Source organism: Podarcis raffonei, chromosome 10 (assembly GCF_027172205.1).
Source record: "Podarcis raffonei isolate rPodRaf1 chromosome 10, rPodRaf1.pri, whole genome shotgun sequence".
NCBI lineage: Eukaryota > Metazoa > Chordata > Lepidosauria > Squamata > Lacertidae > Podarcis > Podarcis raffonei.
In genome coordinates, this window is record NC_070611.1 from 7,046,182 (window position 1) to 7,066,914 (window position 20,733).

Genomic DNA, 20,733 nt, shown 5'->3' on the forward strand with positions numbered 1-20,733 from the left:
CACCACATAGGATTACCAGCAGAGGGAAGGCAAACATGGACAATAAATGACCTTTTAACTGGTCTTTAGATATCTTCATAGCCAACCTTCTTCCATGCCTTATAATGAGTGCTGAACAAGAATAACCAGCTTTTTATTTGGCAGCAACAACTCATTTCCCAAACTATGAAACCATTCAGTTTCAAATGTAGGGTTTGACATAAACTGTAAGCAAATACTTAAAAGTCAGTTTGTATTCCTCACAAATTCATAGGCACAACTGGAATAACAGCCCAAAATTTATTCATAGTAGGTTCATACTATAACAGTTCCAAGAAGAAGCTCTAGTAACAGGATTCACAAATTGTGCGGTGCAATGGACAGCTACACGTTATGTGACAAAGATGGCTGATGCACATACACAGGTATGTTCTATAACAGTGTGGACCATGTACACATGTTTTCAAACTGAACTTACATCTGATTAGGCCCAAGTCCCTGGATATGTGTTCACAGGTGTCAACAATGCCACAAACAACACTGGTGAACATATGGCAATTATGCGTGCCAAATAACATGAAAAGCTGCACCGAGTGACTCTAAATCAAGTGGAAATGATTTGAGCAGGGTTGCTTCCCACATTAACCTAAATAGGAGTGTCAATAATGGAGAAAGAGAAATCCATTGAAGGGTCCATGCATGTCTAAACACAATTCTGCCTACCATGAATGCAAGATTGCTAGCATACATATGTTCATACATGCATAGAATCCTTCACATGTTACAAAGAAATGCATGCCAGTCAGAGCTTTCCTCCTCACTACCCTACTTGCAGCTTTGTCAGAAACTTTCCAAATATTTCATCTGAGCAATCCTAATTTATTTATATCTCTTTCACTGTGTCTCCTCACCCCCTCAAATTGTACAATCTTGAGAAAGACAACCATGCTTAAATTATTTGTCATCTTTAATGAATCAGAAATAATTTTTATACTTAATGAGCTTTCTATCATGAAGTGCTGCACACTAAGCATTAAAGCAGCAAGATTTTAAAGTAGCAATGAAAGGTCACTCAGCTCACTGTTTCTGAAAGGCGCTGCTTGCCAAGAAAGGCTAAAACTTTGTTATGGTGTAAAAAAAACCCAACCCTTCAGTTCGGAAATGCAAATGTTATATCTTTAGTAAAACAAAGGACATGCTTGCAGCATATTACCATGGCATATTACACAGTACTATATCTGCATGGTTAATAATACGATAATACTGTGTCTTTTTGGTGTATTTTACACAACAATCTGAATGCGAAGTAGAGTATTAAGCTGTTAAGTCTTAAATATTTGTAAGTGAGATAAAATGAAAAAGACCAACATAACCCACTGGGCAGATTATAAGCATTCTTTGGCATTTAGGCACCTGTTACTATTTTTCTGACATAATTTAGAGCTAAGAAATGGAACTCTAAATTACTTGAGCCATATGGCATTCAGAATTTTTGAAGTACTTCTTTCTGAACATTCATCTTAAACATGTCTGCTTGACATTTTTATCGTCAGATATTACTAGTTCAAATATACTAATATGCTTAAATGGCCTCGGCTGAGAAAGGCCAAAATTATTCACTGCTGCTCTTCTCCATTACGTCAAAGCATGGCAGATTAGCAGCACTATTCTCTATGTCTCGCTGTCTGCAGCAATGGCCTTGAACTGTTAAAACCATTTTTACAGCACCACCCTATGCATGTCTACTCAGAAGTAAGTCCTGCTGAGTTCTGTGAGATTTATCCCATGGGATGTCTGTATAGAATTGCAGTCTCCCCTGATATTCTCCAGAACCAACATACTTCCAGCATTCCAAATCACAGCATTTGTGCCTCAAAGCTTGCCTGGGACCATATACCATGTTTTCAATGCACCTTGTCCTAAGAATTTATAAACTGATACAGCAAGCCTTAGAGACAAATTCAGAACTGGGATGCAATATGATAATTTGCTCACAGCATTTTAAGTCATAGGTAGCTTGGGTGATACAACTGATCAAAGAGCCCTTTTCAAACTCAATATTCTCCTTTATTCCATGGAAGAGAATGTGAAAACATCACTAATTTGTTGCTTCTAGAGAATTCTAGAGAAATACTATTTTAAACTCCCATGTGAGCACCAATGTAAGCCATGCAGAACTTATGAATATTACTACCATACTGTTTGAAATTCTAGGTGAAGTAACATCCTGGGTTGCAAACTGAAGCTTTATAGTATACAAGACAATTGTCTCTTAGGAAGTTGGCATTATTTTGAGGTCAACTGTTCATTTTGTGTAAGCTGTTATTGAAAATGTGCATACATTTTATAGGTACATCAGAGGAAATTTATTGTGCTAATATCAACATTTTCCCTGGTCTCCACCCTCCTTATGGTATTAATTACTGTATGTCCCAACATCATGGAGGGAGGGGGGAAGCATCATTGTCAAGCTGTATACAAAATGAAAATATAAGAATTGTAATGAGACCGAAATGGAAAAAAGAGGGGTAAATTGATATAAACACCTGCATAACAAAAAGGAGGTAGAGCTGATCCAAGTCTGAGTTGTGATGTTAACGGGTTAAGAACATGATGAAGAGCCTTATTGAATCAAGCCAAAGGCTCACCTGGTCAAGAACCACAGTAGCCAACTAAAAGTCTGTGAGAAGCCCCCAAGAAGGACTTGAGTACAACAGTGTCCTCTCAATTCTGATTCCCAGCAAATGGTATTCAGAGGCACACTGTCTCCAATAGTGGAGGCTGAACATAGTCTTTATGGCTAGTGCCCCTTGATAACCCTAATTTTTTTAAAGTCATCCAGGGTATTGTCCATTATTACATATTGTGAGGTTGCATTCCATAGAAAACAGCACTTCCATTTGCCTGTCCTGAATCTTGCAACATGCAACTTCTTTATTGGACAACCTCAGGCTTTCGTATTATGAGGAAGAGAGAAAAATGTATCTCTGTCCACTTTCTCCACACTCTCTTATGCGCCCTTTTTCTTTCCCATAGGGAAGTTGTCCCAACCCCTTGACAATTTTGGTTGCCCTTTCCTGAACCTTTACAAGCTTGCGATATTCCTTTTCAAGTTTGGTGACCAGAACCTCATGCAGTACTCTATACAGTGTGGTCCCACCATAGATTTCTATAACAGGATTATGGTTTGGTAGTTTTATTATCAATCCCTTTCCTAATGATCCGTAACATTCAAGTCACAATTTTTCACAGTTGCCACACACTGGGTCAACATCTTAATCAAGCTGCCCACTAACTGAAGCACATTTGCCGTTTTGCCGTCCATTCACCCAGTTTGGAGTGATCCCTTTGATTGTGTCTTAACTTTAAGAAACAGCTAAACAGACAGAACTTATTACAGTCTCATCTGGGCTGTACCATTTAGGACTACAGCTATGGGACTGCATATTAGGATGCTTCCCTGATATTTTGTGGGGTTTTTAAATTTCACACAGTTGAATCTAGTATGCCAGGAAGAAAGGCTCTAGCTTAGCTTCAAATCTTTGTTGAGCAGGAACTGCAGAAAAGGCAATTGCCTCATTGACAGATGGAACCTGGAGAAGACTTGCCACAGAACGCAGGCATATATTTCTGCCTATACAAGAGTGATGAGCCATGTAGTTGCCGTTGGTCAAGGTGTAAAGAGGAGGAAATCACATGCAATTCACTAGATTGGTGAGGACCACAGTGCAGGCAGATGCACAGCATAACCTCTGAATGCTTACCGCATGCTGCCGTTCAGCTGGCAGGCTGCCCAGAAGGGAAGCAGCAGGAGTAGCAGCGGGGGTTCCTGATCCGATTTCGTCTCCTAAAACCCAGGGAGACTAATGTGACGAAGTCACTGGACCAGCGATTTCACAGGGAAAAGGCTACAGCCTCTCATAGCAAACCTTTTGCATAGTTGGGAAGACTACATTAATGGTTACCATCTTTCCCCTTTTGTTTTCCTACTCCAGGTGGGCAGGCACAACATTTTTACTAGCAAAAAATTGTTTCTTCTACTGTATCGATCTCTTTATATATGTAAATAAGACATGTCATTAGGATTGCAGCACCTTATTTATTAATGGGTCCCCTTGCTAAAAGGATATTCAAGGTGTAAAAACCAATAAAAATTCCAAGAGATAAAGTGAGCAAACAATTAAAAAAATAGAATACCCAATAAAAACACAAATATAACAGTAGCAGCAGAAACTTAAAACAGGAGGAAATGACAGCCTAGAACAGGCAAACTCCAGCTCTCCAGATGTTTGGGACTACAATTCCCATCATCTCTGATCACTGGTCCTGTTACCTAGGGATAGTGGGAATTGTAGTCCCAAACATCTGGAGGGCTGGAGTTTGCCGATGCCTGGCCTGGAACAACCACATCACAGTTGTTTTGTTTTCAAAAGTTAGAAACAAGTCAAGAATTAAGTAACTGAAGGGACGTTCTGAATAAAAATGCCTGAACATACCAGTAGAAAGAAATTAGATTAGGGGCCCAATGCACATCTCTATAGAGGGCATTTCGTAACATGGGTGCCACTGATTTAGTAATAACCACTAAATGGGAGAGAGTTATTGGTAACCACAATCAATACACCTAATCTGATCACTTCCTAACAAAAAGGCATTTGTATCTCAGAGTCTTGTTCTCTTTACTTTCCCATCTGTAGTATTGTTAGAACTTAGGAATGGTACAAAATGTTCCTTAAGGAAATATAGAGACCGAATCTCCCTGCCAGACCGCACTGGCCTACAATTAACAGGGAGGCCCTGTTGGTGGTATCACCCCTGGCTGTTGTTTGGTTGGCATTTACCCATCACACACCCAATGGCACCATTGAAAAAAACATATTGTGAGCTACTGACAAATATAAAAGAAAACCCAGCTAGCTGAAAGGACCTAGTCTGAGCAAGGCAAGACTTGCCAGACTCATTTATAACTGAAGTCTTCAAGATGCAAGTAAAGCCCAGTCCTAAACATGCTTGCCTTGAAGTATGTCCCACAATTTCCATGGGATTGTTTCCTAATAAGATAGTACTAAGTACAAAGCCTATTTTTTCCAGAAGCAAATATATATGTGGTCTAAGTGGAATTATATGGTCTGTTTTACTGTTGAAAGGAGGCAAGCGGTTATTGTGTAGTAGACCACACAAGCTATGTTTAAGTGAGAAAAAGTGTGGTCACTGGCACTCCACGACAAATTTAGAGCCTTGTTGCCTTTTTCTGAACTTGCACCAAGTCATGTAAACAAAGAAAGTCTTCATAAAACAGAAGCCTACTATGATAAACTCTCTCTTGTCCTGTGTCTATCATTTTTGTTTTCACTGGACGGGACAGAAGACTGTTCTTAGACATGCAACTAGAATTCATATTTGAAATTGTTGCATAATGACTGGCTCCTACACTTAGTTTCTTCTTCTTCTTTCACAAAGCACAATATTTCCACATACCATAAGGAACTCTGCCCATGTCAGTGAAATGGTTGAATAAGCTATCTGCTATCTTTTCATCAGTAACTCAGAGTACACAAACTATTAGTAATTTAAAATTATCTAGTTTTGTTAGCACCATTCAAGATGCATTTTAAAGAAAAACAATATCACAATTCTAAATAATTATGAATCCTGGAGTTATTCTACCAAATATGCTGAGATTTTTAAATAAAAATCATTAACTTCAAATTGTTACAATTAACTTTTCATCAATGTAATCCAGGAACAGCATCACAAATTTAGTGACCTCTGTTTTAAATCTAATCTCATTGCTCATGCCTTTCAGATTTATGTGTGGCTGGCTGCTTGATCCCCATACATGAAATTTTCATACTGTTGGCACCACTCTAAATAAATTATTAAAAGGATATGAATATGAGTGTTGTGTTTAGATTTTCAGCATTGTTTTGTAAATCCCTTTTATTCGCTTGCCCTCATAAAAAGAAACCGCTGTAAACATAAACAGCAATGGCATTTTAAGCCCACAACCATCCCACCTACTAAGGATACAATCATCTTTGTCTTCTGAAAATTATAAATGCTTGCAAGAATTGTGTCTTATTTTTAGATTAGGAAAGTGTGCTAGCTAAACATAGGCTTCTGAGCATATTGACCTCAGTTTAGAAATATATAAATCCTCTTACCAAACGAATTATGATTATATTAAGCAAATGGAGTTGAAAACTGTTATAGCGACATTAGAAATTAAAGAAACATCTACATATTAAAAAATTGATGTGCAGAATGCTTTTGCAAACATTCACATTAAATGAAGAGAGACACAGCTGCAAATCAACAAAGAAGACTGCCAGTAAGAATATATATATTTTCTTACATTATATTTAAAAATATAATAAAATAATATTTTCATTTCTATACAAACCTGTTATATCACAGAAGAACAGCATGTTGGCCACTGAGGGCTCTAAAAATAATATTCCAGAAAAATCTTTCCTAATTCGTATGTTTTAAGAACATGTGATGGCCAGTGATGCTACCAGGGGCTAACATGGAAGATGATATAATCACAGGCCAATTGCTTTCAGATAGAATAGACCACAACTTTATTGATTACAGATCTTGGCATAAGCATTGGGTGTGTATCATGAATCACCCAACCCGACTGCTGGTTGATTATTGAGTAGGGTTAATCCCAGGTTTGGCCACCTCATGAGAAGAGAAGACTCCCTGGAAAAGACCCTGATGTTGGGAAAGATGGAGGGCACAAGGAGAAGGGGACGACAGAGGATGAGATGGTTGGACAGTGTTCTCGAAGCTACAAACATGAGTCTGACCAAACTGCGGGAGGCAGTGGAAGACAGGAGTGCCTGGCCTGCTCTGGTCCATGGGGTCACGAAGAGTCGGACACGACTAAATGACTAAACAACAACAACAACAAAATCCCAGGTTAAGGATCAGCGCATGGCTCACGTCAAATCGGGCAATCCCTCTAAGATCAACATTTGGGGAGTGTGTGTCATGGCCCATCAGCCCCCATCTGGGCATTAGGATGGAAGCACACACTCACAAACCTCTTTATGGGGAGTAAGGGTCCCAATCCCCCTGTCTGCCTTGACTAAGGGTACAACCCAATGCCTTATTCACCATCCGTGCAAGTCCCAGAAGCCAAGTGAACTGGACTCTGGGCAGGAGGCACAGCTTGGCTTTATAACCAAAGAGCAGACCCAAGAGAAATAGTTTTCCCCCAGGTCCACTCTGAAGTCCCACCCTCCTGGCTCACCAGTGATTGGACAGAATCACGGAAGAACCATTGGAAGCCTGTGCAACCGTTGGGGAAGGAAATGATGTTCTCCCTGGCCACCTGTGAAACCAGCGCCTGCCGCTGCGCCATTCTGCACCGGGCTGCAACCGCCACTCACTGGGGGTGAAAAGGTAATATTCCCATAATTCAAAGAGATGTTGATTCCAAGTTAATTTGCAGTTTGTGTGCATCCATGTTCAGCATGACTGAACATAACTTCCCTTCTTTATTTCACAGTATAATATACTCAGACATAAATGATGAGATAATTATGTTTTTTAACAAAGCTAGTTTGTTCATGAATCTGGTGTATGTCAAATTACAGTTTGAGCCACTTCAGAAATTACACGAATGTGCTTCTTGTGCTAAGGGACACGGGTGGCGCTGTGGTCTAAACCACAGAGCCTAGGGCTTGCCGATCAGAAGGTTGGCGGTTCGAATCCCTGTGATGGGGTGAGCTCCCATTGTTCAGTCCCAGCTCCTGCCCACCTAGCAGTTCGAAAGCACGTCAAAGTGCAAGTAGATAAATAGGTACCACTCCAGCAGGACGGTAAACGGCATTTCTGTGCGCTGCTCTGGTTCGCCAGAAGCAGCTTAGCCATGCTGGCATGGAAGCTGTCTGTGGACAAATGCTGGCTCCCTCGGCTTATAGAGCGAGATGAGCGCCGCAACCCCAGAGTCGTTTGCGACTGGACCTAACAGTTGGGGTACCTTTACCTTTTACTTCTTGTGCAACATGCAAAGCAGGAACTGGCAATGAAATCTGTGATACTTCTACCACCTAGAATTAGCACACCTTTCTCATGATTTCCTGGGGAGTGCAAAAGGAGAAAATATGAATAAATCATGCCATTCTGTCGGCAGAAGTCTGTAATATCTGAATCCATCCTTGACTGATGTGGCAATGTTATATTTTATTTTAGAAATGTGTATGTTTTAAGTCATGTTGTTTTTGTATGTTTCGATGGATGAAATCAGTTAGAGGTAAAGGGGTGAGGTCTTGCTGGGAAGTTGTAGTTCAGCAACATCTGGAAGACAAAGTCCCCTCCCTCACCTGTCCAAGACCTTTTCTTAGAGTCTTCTGACCCTCAGAGGAGCTTTTTCATGGGACATAGGTGGTTGCAGTGGGGAAGGATTCCTTATCAATGAACATACTCCCAAGGGCTCACACAGCATCACACACTGAACTACCCAAAGTTGGGTTCTCCATCACATTGTTGATGCAGCTCCTTGTTCTCCAGGTTTAATAGGCAAGGCCACAGGAGAAGGTACATCCTAAATACAGAGAGAGGTACATGTGGCCCTATCAGTACTGATCTGCGAATGGACCCTGAATGCTTTTTTGTTTGTTTCAGATTGCTGTTGTTGAAGTATGAGTGCTGGGATTTTAAAATGCTGCTTTTTTAAAGATATGGAATGCTGCTTTTATGTTTTGTAATGGCTTTTTTATTTTTATTTTGTGAGCTTTCTTGGGTGGGCTGTGCCCTGAAAAAAGAAACCGTCTCTCTCTCTCCCTCAGGTTGAAAGGAGGAGACGGAACAGAGGAAATATATTTTATTCTTGCTCTAATTTATATTACTTTACCTTGTACCCTAATTTATTGAACTGTCTGGGTGTGTGAGCTGCAATATGTATGCAAAGAGCTCCTGGTTGTTATGTGTTTTGCACTGCTCTATCTAGCTAGAAGGGACGCGGGTGGCGCTGTGGGTAAAACCTCAGCGCCTAGGACTTGCCGATCGCATGGTCGGCGGTTCGAATCCCCGCAGCGGGGTGCGCTCCCGTCGTTCGGTCCCAGCGCCTGCCAACCTAGCAGTTCGAAAGCACCTCCGGGTGCAAATTGATAAATAGGGACCGCTTACCAGCGGGAAGGTAAACGGCGTTCCGTGTGCTGCGCTGGCTTGCCAGATGCAGCTTTGTCACACTGGCCACGTGACCCGGAAGTGTCTCCAGACAGCGCTGGCTCCCGGCCTATAGAGTGAGATGAGCGCACAACCCTAGAGTCTGGCAAGACTGGCCCGTACGGGCAGGGGTACCTTTACCTTTACCTTTTATCTAGCTAGAAGAAGCTGATCTGAATGTAAGTTCCTTTTACACGTGGTCCACTCCCTGCATCATAAATGAAAAGGACATCCTGGCCACACAGAGGCACCATGAGTGCATTGAAGTGCATATGAGACACTGTACCAACGCAACATTTCTGTGGCATGGAAGTTGATAAGAACCCTGAACAGGTGGCTCACTGCTAGCATGATGTGGGAGACAATAAGCTCTGTCAAAGGGCATGAGACTTATTCCACTTCCACGAGGCAAATTGTGCACACCAGTGATACACAACAATCGTTTTACAAAAGGGACACCATGCCAGCTGTTTGGTCTGGTCACAAAGCAATTTGTAGCAAAATAATACAAGGACCACCCGTGGTTTCTAATTTAGTTAAATGATAATCATCACTGCATCCTGTGTAACACTGCAGTGTTCTAGAAACTTGCAGTGGACTCCTTTAAAATCAAGTTGGAGCAAACAGGCATTTCAGGGGGTGGGGCAATACAGTACTGCTCTTAATAGAAATGCTTAGTACTGTATCTTGAGAAATAAGCATGCAAACTCCCCCCCCCCAAAAAATATACTGTTTTGTTCCTGCTGATAACTTTAAAAATACAGGCTTCCAGAGCTTCTGAATAACTTGATTACATAAAGGGCCAACACAGTATTAGGTTCTCTGTGTTGGAAATGTCTGTTACTGAATTATTACTCAGTGCTGTCAAACCTGACAGTTGGCAAAGCTTGAACTCAACTTTCTTAGGCAAGATGTTTGACAGCCCTATTACATTAAGTCCCCGCACTGAAGATGCCAGGGGCTAAACCTGTGACTTTGTACATGCAGAACATGAGCTACCAGACCTAAGCCACATAATTTGCAAAAAGATAATAATAAAAATAAAAGGATAAATTCCTAAAAAATGAAAAATACCTCTTAAACTAAACAATGGGCTCTATCTTTATTGAGAAATTTCTGGTTATAACATTCTAATGGAAAGGTTGTCATGGCAAATAACAAAATAAATCCACAGAAGGCTAAAACAGTGGTTGGCAGGCTCAGTGACCTGAAAGGATTGGGTTCACCAGTCACTGACAGGTTCAACCTCCCCTAGTTACACAGCCTGTAGCGTTAGAGTGAGTCTGGATTTGATATAAGGCATGGAACCTTCAGGTAGGAGCAGCAGCAGCAGCAGCTAGTATAAAAGGCTGCAAGCTATTCTTCCATCTACCACAATTATGCATTTGTAACTATGAGGCTGAATGATTGTGGTGAGCTTTATGTGGGCTTATTCCAAGTCTTGGATAGCTTCAGATGGTGCAGAATGTGTGCTCCATCTCCCAACACAAGAAGTCATCATGTTCCACATACAAATGAATGTGCCGGTTAAGTTTGTAGCCTCTAAATATGGGGTAAACCAGCTGGTCCAGGCCCAGTTGTTGGTGCTGTCACAGGATGCTGCTGAATCCTTAAAGGTTCAGTGGTACTTCCCCATTCATGGAATGAGGTGAGTCTGCCTCCTCTACAACTGACCTTCCAGAGGAATTAAAAACATTTTCATTAGCAGCAGCATGCCTGCTGTTGGCACAGAACCGAAAAGCATCAGCACATCAGTGTATTTCTCATTGGGAACAGAATATATGTTCAACTGCTGTATCAGAAAAATTAACAAAGCGATTACGCACATCAAATAATACAAATGATGTATGTGGTTTTGTTGAAATATGACATCCTTTTATATAACTCTGAGGCATGGCAACCACCCAAAAGCACAAGACTGGACTTTAGTCCCTCCTGGAGGGGTGGGGGCTAAGTTGGAATTTTGCTTTTGTATCTTTTTACCTTTTGGGTAATAGTTGTTATATATTGGGAATCAAGAAAACTATTTACACCCAGGCATTTGATGGCTTTTATTTGTATTGTTTTACCACTACAGTGGTACCTCAGGTTACATACGCTTCAGGTTACAGACTCCGCTAACCCAGAAATAGTACCTCGGGTTAAGAACTTTGCTTCAGGATGAGAACAGAAATCGTGCCCCGGTGACACAACAGCAGCAGGAGGCCCCATTAGCTAAAGTGGTGCTTCAGGTTAAGAACAGTTTCAGGTTAAGAACGGACCTCCAGAACAAATTAAGCATGTTACCAGAGGTACCACTGTATAGTGTTTACTGCCTTTGGCTCCTTGATGATATAGAAATGCATAACATAAACAAATAAACACACAGAGAGAGAGATATGACTGAGCAAAAAGCTTTCCTAGACCGGGGGCTCTGTTTAGATGCATGTGTGTGTGTACATGAGTGTGCTTCCTTATCTGACAAAACCACTGCCACCACCAATGTGCCCCAAACGCCAGGAGAGTAGTTCAGGGCAGTGAAGATAGAGGCAGAGTCATGGAGCCAGCAAGACACTGTGGCAGGTGGAAGTGGGAGAGTCCAGTATGTGGGGAATATGCAGGAAGAGGATGAGCAACAGCTGCAGAAGTAGTTCACTGTCTAGTTGAATGGGAAATATTCAACTGCTTCCTGGCATTCCCCCCCCGTCTGACTCCACATACCCTAAACAGTGCTGCACAAGGAGCAGGAGCAAATATTTGAGTAAGAAGGTCTGGACTAGAACTGTGCAGCAAGAGCAGCTACTAGATGCTGAGGTGTCCAAAAGGAGCTGTGTTGACACTGTTCAGTATGGGAGTCGCCTCCCAAGGAACTATCACTATTGTACTGCCAAGTGGTAAGGAAAACCTTAGTATTCCTCTGAACAGGCTGCCACATGGCAGGGCAATATAGCTTACCAAGTGCTTGCATATATACCATGATAACATTGCCATTTGGCAAATGGGCACCTGAATTTACCCATTGTGCCAATGGCGAAAGCCCTTGTTTCCCTGCGGATCCCTAATTTTGAATTCCCGTTTCTTTTTAACATGGCATACACATTGTTATATACGGTTTGCTTAAACTGCATTGTGAATTATTCAATGGCTGTCCTCCTTTCAAAGATATTTCACGACATTTCATATTGCAATCAGGACATATACTGAATCATATTTAAGACTTAAGGATAACTACATATAAACATCAAATCTTGTTGAATCCAATACGGGTCAAACAGGTCATGTGAACTGGCTCTTAAATTCTCCCAAGCTTGGATGCAAGGACAACTGCAGAAATATATAGTGTTACTGGCTTTGTGGGGAAAGAATGCTGTGATGGCTTGGCTAGAATGCTGATACTGTAGTTCACTGTTTTATGCATAAATTCAGGCTGACAGAAAGCTCGCCCAAATCCCAAAGGACACAATTAGTATGAAGAAGTACCTGGCATGACAGAAGGTGACATTCAACATGCCAACATGTATTACAAGATTTTAGTAAGGTTCTTTTTTAAAAAAAAGGAAAGAAAAAGAAAAACCAACCGCAATTATTTGCTAGAACAAATGTTCCATTACTTTCCCTTTGGTCAGGCTATTTTATTTATTTTTTAAAGAATCAACGTGCAGATTTCTTAAATACATTGGCTGGAATCATTGTATCACTGGTATGCAAATTTAGCCAGGATACCCAAAAGCTACGCACCTGTCTTACAAAATCAGAAATAATTCAAGACTAAAACAAATAAATGCATTTCTACAAAGCCTGTGTTGTAACATCTGAGAGGAAGGGTGAGCAACACGCAGTCAGTGTAATATCAAACAGCCCAGCCTTAAATATAAGCAGTAGTGGGCTTGAAAATGTCATAGCAAAGTGTCAAAGGATTAGAGGGAATGGATAAACAAAACACAAGCTGACATCTCTGCTATACACACAGGGTCCTTGCCATCATTAAGAATGACATTAAAAAGAAACTAATTTTTATCACTCTTCTTTGGGAACAAAGCAAAGTTACAGAAGCTGTTGTTTCAACTTGAAGCATGGTTTAAAAAGTTACTCAATGTCTACTTTATACTTTTTTTAAAAAAAGAGAAGCATCTCAAAGGCAGTCAAAGTAGGTAAAGGTAAAAAAAAGGGCGGGGTGGAAATCTCAGTTCTGCTTTCAGGCTGAGGGAGCCGGCATTTGTCCACAGATAGCTTCCTGGCTCGTGTGTCCAGCATGACTAAACCGCTTCTGGTGCAACGGGACACCATGACGAAAGCCAGAGCACACGGAAATGTCGTTTACCTTCCCACCACAGTGGTACCTATTTATCTACTTGCACTGGTGTACTTTCAAACTGCTAGGTTGGCAGAAGCTGGGACAGAGCAACAGGAGCTCACCCCGTCGCACAGATTTTAAAAATTGTATTAAATTAAATAAATTTGGTTTGATTTGTATTAATCTGGAAAACTAATAAAAATAATTTTAAAAAGATGTAAATTAATACTTACATAGTATGATTCACTGTTTTATATTTACACATATTTATTAATAATATGTGTAAATGGTAAATAATAATAGAACAGCTATTAAAAAAGACATTCAGACATTGCCCTTCCTGAATGAATAAAATCTGCCAGTTCCAAAGAAATAGGTCCAGAGGATTTTGTGATGGGTCCCTTTAAAGTCTGATTATTAGTATATATATTTTTAAGGATCAGTCAATAACTTTTTGAATTTTATGAAGAATTGAGTGAAATTCGCAGGCATAGTAGCCCTTCTCAGGGGATGAATACTGCCAAATTTAATAAATATAGCTGCAGTGGTGTTTTGTTTTGTTTTTTCAATGGCAGACTTTACAGCTTTTGCGGTGATTTTTAAAAAGATGCACTTAATCTCATATTGTTTTCTGGGCAATTTGTATGAAAATAACACATGTCAGAGAGGTGCCTGTAAGTAAGCTAAATGCCAAGTTTCAGAAGAATAGGTGTGCAGGGTTTTGGGCTAGGCAACTTAAAAGTTGATATATTTTTTTTGTTGTGTGTGGAGGGATTCAATTCTCCCCCAGTAGTTTTGTGCACAATGATTTTAGAATGAAAATGGCACACAGTATATATACAGATTCCCCTAGGAAAGGAAACCTGCAAATCTTCAGAAGGACAAATGCAGGGGCCAAGGAGTTGCAAGAAATGGAACTGGGCAGCTTCAGACTTATATTCTAGTTCACACAACTAGGCGCAAAGCTGTCATGACAAGAATTTTTTTTAAAAAAATCACTTGCTCAAAATATTTGAAAATGGATCTTGGATTAATGAGGGTCATGCACCCCAGTCCTGAACAAATATGCTTCAAAATAAATACCCATTATTTTAGCTGAACTTATTTCCAAGCTTCAATTAACAAAATCCATTGACAATCAAATGCTATACTATATATATGTATTTGATAATTACAACGTAAGTAATTTAAAAGGTGGCGTTGTTGTTTTTTGTATCTGTAAATCTTGTCATCTAAATGTAAATTTATACACAACAACAGTGGAGCTACAATAAGGGCTCTGTCAAAATAGTTCAACACTGTTCAAACCAGCATTTAACAGAACTTTAAAGAATCACAGGAAGTGGTATTTTCAGCAGCAACTTTAGTATTTAATTCCACATTATGTCCCATGATGCAACAAACAATAAAAGGGTAATTTCAAATATAAGTGTTAACCTACAGCAAAAAGCACAAAGCATTAAGCAGGACATGAACATAAAAATAAATAAAAGCTATGCATTCTTTGCCACGCCATTTAGCTTATATCATATCCAATCAGGCAAAATACAGTATATCAAACTTTTATGAGCTGCTAAAAAATATACTGAATTAATCAGATCCTGCACATCCCTTCCTCCCCCACAACAAACACTCTGTGAGGTGAGTGAGGCTGAGAGACTTCAGATAGGTATGAGGAGCCCAAGGTCACCCAGCAGCTGCATGTGGAGGAGCAGGGATGCGAACCCGGTTCACCAGATTACGAGTCTACTGCTCTTAACCACTATACCACACTGGCTCTCAAGGGCTGTTGTGGGGGTGCCTGGTCACGCCCCCTCAAAAAAATGCACCTGGGGCCACAGCTCCTCAGCCCCCCTCCCCCTCCCCCTGCTACACCATTGGCAGACATTCCTCTTGAGTGGGAAAAGAATCGCTTCTAAATTCTGTGGCCCCAGAGCCCAGAAATACGCCTGACATAGCAAATCCACACCAGCATAGCAACAGTCTTCCATGGGTAGAAGCTAACAGCGGAATTCATATGCCAGTAGGACATGGCAAGAAGCAAAAAAAAGCTAGCAGATTTTGGATGGCAGGGGGAAAGAAAGCTTCTGCTTACCTGGAATAGTGCCTTCTGGCATATATACCTACTTGAACCTTAAGATCTTCTTCAGAGGCATAGCAGCCAACTCCTAGGGGCTGAGGTCTATTTGGTGCCCCCAATAAAATGTCTAGCAAGCCTCTCCAAACTTTTAAAAGTTTTAGGAGCCGCCTCCAATGTTCAGCAAAAACTGAGATCAGTTGCAAGGGAAGCACCTGCAATATCCACTGTGTGTATTCAAGCCCTTGTCTGCACCTATGAGCACTCTGAAATCTACCCATTACATCTGAAATCAGGCATCCTAAATATCAAGTGAAAATGTTTTTAACACATACAGCAGCTGTAAATGAACGCATAAAACCAACATAAGTTCTTAGCCATGACTTATCTGTTAAATGCATCTTTCTTTAACGTTCAAGGTTATGGAAATAATGCCAGAAGAACAATGGTAGAGTATATTGGAAAGGCAGGTGCTGCGCTTCATTGTTATGCAAAAAAACTCCTTACATTTTCTATAGCAACTGCAGCTGTCTTTTTTCAACTGTATAACAATTATCTTTCTGATTAGCGAGTGAAACAACCAGCAGTTGACTAGTTTACTAGTTCAGCTTAAGAGATGAGATATATATTTAGAATAATGCAACTTGGCATTTTTTATAACACTGGTAGAAAATAAGACTGCACCTCTGAGATATTGCAAACTGCATTCTGGCAGGACAGTCCTTTGGTTCTGCTATGCCAGCAGCCTGCTCAGGTTTCCATGGACTAAATTTATCACAATTTAGTCATATTTGAGTCAGAGTATGATTTCAGATGTGGAAAAGTCAGTAATGTTTGACTATACTTAACTTACAAATTATGCTTCCCATTTGCTGGAGTCATTTGACACTTTGGCAAAATATTAGTGTGGGGTTTTTTTATTATTATATAAATTGTCACTGAAAGCAAGTAAGGTTTTCGGGAACTGTCCTACTCCTGTAGGTCCTGCGGCCAACCTGATCCTTACTGAAAGCCCATCATCAAGGCATGTGTACAATAGCCTTTGCCTTCCACTCATAATCTCCAGCAACTAATATTCAGGGGCCTGCCGCTACCAGAGGCAATTATGTTCACCTTTCAAACCTGTCCAAATTGGTGGAAATAACTATATTTTGCTGTACTGAATTCCCTAGTTTAACTGGACAATGTGCAAAAAAGTGCCTCTTTTTGTCTTTTCCATTATCTCTGGCAATTCAGTTTTATTAATGATCCCCTGTTGCAGCATTAGGAGAAAGTGGGGAGGGGAAGAGGGTAGCGCTGAAGTTGTTCCAGCCCACTGACCATTTTGGCTGTCCTTTTCTGAAACTTTCCCACCTATAATCAACCTTTTTGATGTGTGTTGGCCTCTGTACACTTGGTAATTTTACCTTTAATGCTACTTTCCACAAATTCATGCCAAACCAGCATTCATTTAGCTATATCTGCTCTGCATCGTTTTGTTTTATTTTAATGGTGTTAACATTGGCTGCTCTAGCACTCAGGTACAGAGAATGATCTTAGAAAAATGTTACACGCTTTTTCCATAATACAGTGGTACCTTAGTTTAAGAAAGTCCATTCTTAAACAGAAACCATTCTTAAACCAAGGCGCTCTTTCCCCAATGAGGCCTCCCATGCGGCTTCCACCATTCCACCATTCGGCTTCCATTCATAGACTGTGGTAAAGTTCACAAACTGGAACACTACTTCCAGTTTTGTGGAGTCCGTCGACCAAATACAGTGGTACCTCGGGTTAAGTACTTAATTCGTTCTGGAGGTCCGTTCTTAAGCTGAAACTGTTCTTAACCTGAAGCACCACTTTAGCTAATGGGGCCTCCCGCTGTTGCCGTGCCGCTGGAACACGATTTCTGTTCTCATCCTGAAGCAAAGTTCTTAACCCAAGGTACTATTTCTGGGTTAGCAGAGTCTGTAACCTGAAGCATCTGTAACCCGAGGTACCACTGTAGTTCATAAACAGGACTGTTCATAAACTGAGGTACCAATGTATCTACAGTTTCACATCTGAGTTCTGTTAAAAACTCTTAAGATGGTCACTATCTATACAATGTCTGTTTTCAAATAGTTAATATCAACAACAACAACAACAACAACAACAACAACAACAACAACAACACTATATTGCAGTCGTAGACCAGCATAATAAGTAGTCAAGGAGGACTAGAACTCCATCTCTTGTCAGCACTAATGCCTCAGTTCCTCAGACTCCCTTCATGGAAAACCTCCTACATCGTTTGTGGTGAAGACAGACACAAATAATTCCTCCACAAATGTTTACAATTTAAGTCAAGCTGCACCCTGACCTTGGACTAATGATCAGCCACACTGAGTCCTGGCTGAGGGATCTAGGAATCAGAAAGTCTCCTCTTCAGGCTGATCCATTCACTCACAACCAGGTCCTATCCTTTCTCATCCGTGGTGGCCAGCTAGCTCTTCCACCTCTCTGGGATCTGAGAAAAGCCCAAAGGGGTCCTTCTTTTCAGAGCCTGGCATTCTGAGTTAGGTGGCCAGGTATTGCCTGCACCAATGCTGGTGTTTGCCATAGTGGGTAGAAAGACTTAAAAAACTTAAAAAACCTAAAATGGCAGCAGCCGAGGCATTCTTGTGGCCATCTTGCTCAGAATGCCTGGCTCTCAGAGAAAGGCCCCTTTGGCCCTTTCTCAAAAGCCCAAGAGCTGAGGGGTTTCAGATCTCTATGTTAAGGAATGTGGGTTTTAAAAAGGTAAAAGAGGGGATTGCAGGAGTTGTGTGGAGGAAGAAGATTGGCACTGCTGCTGCCACAAAGAGGCAGACCACAAAAGGGGCAATTGGTGGGGCTGGTTACCCATCACCTGGACAGCGCCTAGGGCCCTCCTGAAGTCTGGCAGTGGTCCTCACTGCAACACGTTTCTATTGCTCTTCTCTGTTTTACTCCTTTACCAAAAAAAACCAACAAACCCAACCACAATGTAAAATAACTTACCCAAGGTGTAAAAGTTAGATAAGGGCTGATTACCAAGTCAGATAACAGATACATAAGTAAACACAATGAAATCTGCACGATTTTGACTACAACTTTATTCAGCCCCAGACATCACATGAGCTTTTGTAGGCTAATTTTATCAGCTGAAGCACATAAGTGCCAAAGTATAATCCTACACAAGTGTACTCAGAAGTATGTTTCATTGAGTTCAGCAGGATTTGTAAGGAGATGTAAGACTGAAGTCCAAATGCTAGACTTTAAGACCACCCACCCAAAGTAGTCTCTCTGTACCAGTCTCATGGCCCACAAGTGAAGCATCCAGTTTTTCCACAGCACTCTGAATTCAAGAGACAAAAGCTACATTTAAATCCAGTCCAGAAAAGACAGCCCAATGACTAGTCAAGCAACTGACCTTTTCCCACACCAAGAACAAAGAAGGCTGCTACAATAGGAAAGACCATCAAAATAATAAAAGAAGTCTAGAACCATGCAAACACAAATGCATAAATGTCTGGAAAGTCCTATTTTTACGAAGGCAGAATTAATATATTATCTGAAATAGTCTGTATTTGTAGGTGCACTTACGGCTGGAAAGTGTATTAAAATTTTCTTTCTGCCCTCTGTATTTTGATCTATTAATTTGTCTAATATTTTGCACCTTTGCAAATTCCTTAATGGTAGATACCTGTTGATATATAAAATGTCATGCCACTATATATTAGTTGTAATATACTGTTGATTTTTACAGTATTTTTTCCCTTTTGGGGGTTTATTGGGATGCAATTGTACATGCATTAACCTGGGGGTAAGCCCCATTGAACTTAATGGGACTTACTTCTGCATAGATAAGTATAAACTGCACTGCTAGACATTTGCTGATGTCATGTAATTTAACTAACCATGACAAATTCTCAGATCAATTCGCAGAATAAATACTCGTGCTTCAAAATTCATTCTACTTTTATTGGGGTTGCAACCTGTAAGCTAGGTAGGTGAAGACCAAACATATGTCATATTTACCATGAGAATACCACTGAAAGTGGTCTCGCTTTAATAAGCAGGGCCGGCCCACCCATGAAGCAAGATGGGGCAACCACCTCAGTCAGCAGGATCAACAGGGGCAGCAGATCCTGATGCAGATCGTTCTTCTCTTGTTCCTGATGTAGCTCTTCACTCACTTGTTCTTCCCTGAAGGAGAAGGGGTAGGGACCATTTTGTGGTTCACTACAGATGCCAAAATGTATTGGGCCAATTCTGGCTTGTTGTAATGGTCAGACCTGTAATTACTACGCAGGTCACAAGCATCTGTGGCAACAACCATGGATACGAAGAGGTAACTTGAAAAGCCATAATGCGATTCAAGGAGTAACTTCTACACATTATGAATGAGGAACACAACAGAATGGGGCTCACTTGCTATTCAGATACCATTTTTAGTAACATCCTCTTGGCAAATGTAATGTGGGCTCTGGTCCTAAATCCATAGGACAATTGCAGGAAAACCTTGTTAAGCAACCCAGTTGGATGGGCGGGGTACTTATTAATATGATGATGATGATGCAAAAAGCCAGAATATTCATGGAAATCGAATGAACATTTATTCTGAATTAAGGATACCAATGGAGACAACTCCATTTCATGATGTCTGTTAACAGACATGGACATACGAATAATAGTAAGTCACTGGTGCATAACTAAGAAAACATGCTGTAGGAGGTGAATGTTCAAAAACAACCAATGCCTGAACATATATGATTAACATATCAAGAAACAGACATATAAAATCAGCAGTATATCCAAATTGTTTGTATGCTTTCATGTCCCTACTTAGCTTCATAAATGGATCACTACTTAACCCTGAATGAGTCTGCAAATCCCTTGCGGCTGCCTGAACTGTGCCTCTTTTGAAATCTTCTTTCAGCTCATCTTGCCCTCATTATTCCAATTTCTTTCTTTAAGGCATCATCAAGCTCCAGCACTCAATTCCATTGTTTGTGAAATACTCTCGCCTCCAAAGATGAATTGGAGGACGGTTTGTTGAGAAACCATCAAGTCCTTTGTTGAGAACTTGCATGCCACCCACAAAGAACTTTAGTGTCATTTATTTAAGAAAAACACTTGGGTGGAAAAATGAATATAAAAGGAAAACTCAACAACTGACACACACTAGCAGCTGAATTCTGACTGCATAGATGGAACCAAGGGTAGGAACTAAATGAACACCTCA

The 20,733-nt window shown here is 40.7% G+C and overlaps 1 protein-coding gene across 1 annotated transcript in view; it reads right to left on the minus strand.

Annotated features, from left to right (window-relative positions):
* The window catches only part of RELN (reelin), a 292,640-nt gene that overhangs the window by 255,859 nt on the left and 16,048 nt on the right, over positions 1 to 20,733 (minus strand). The window lies entirely within an intron of this gene.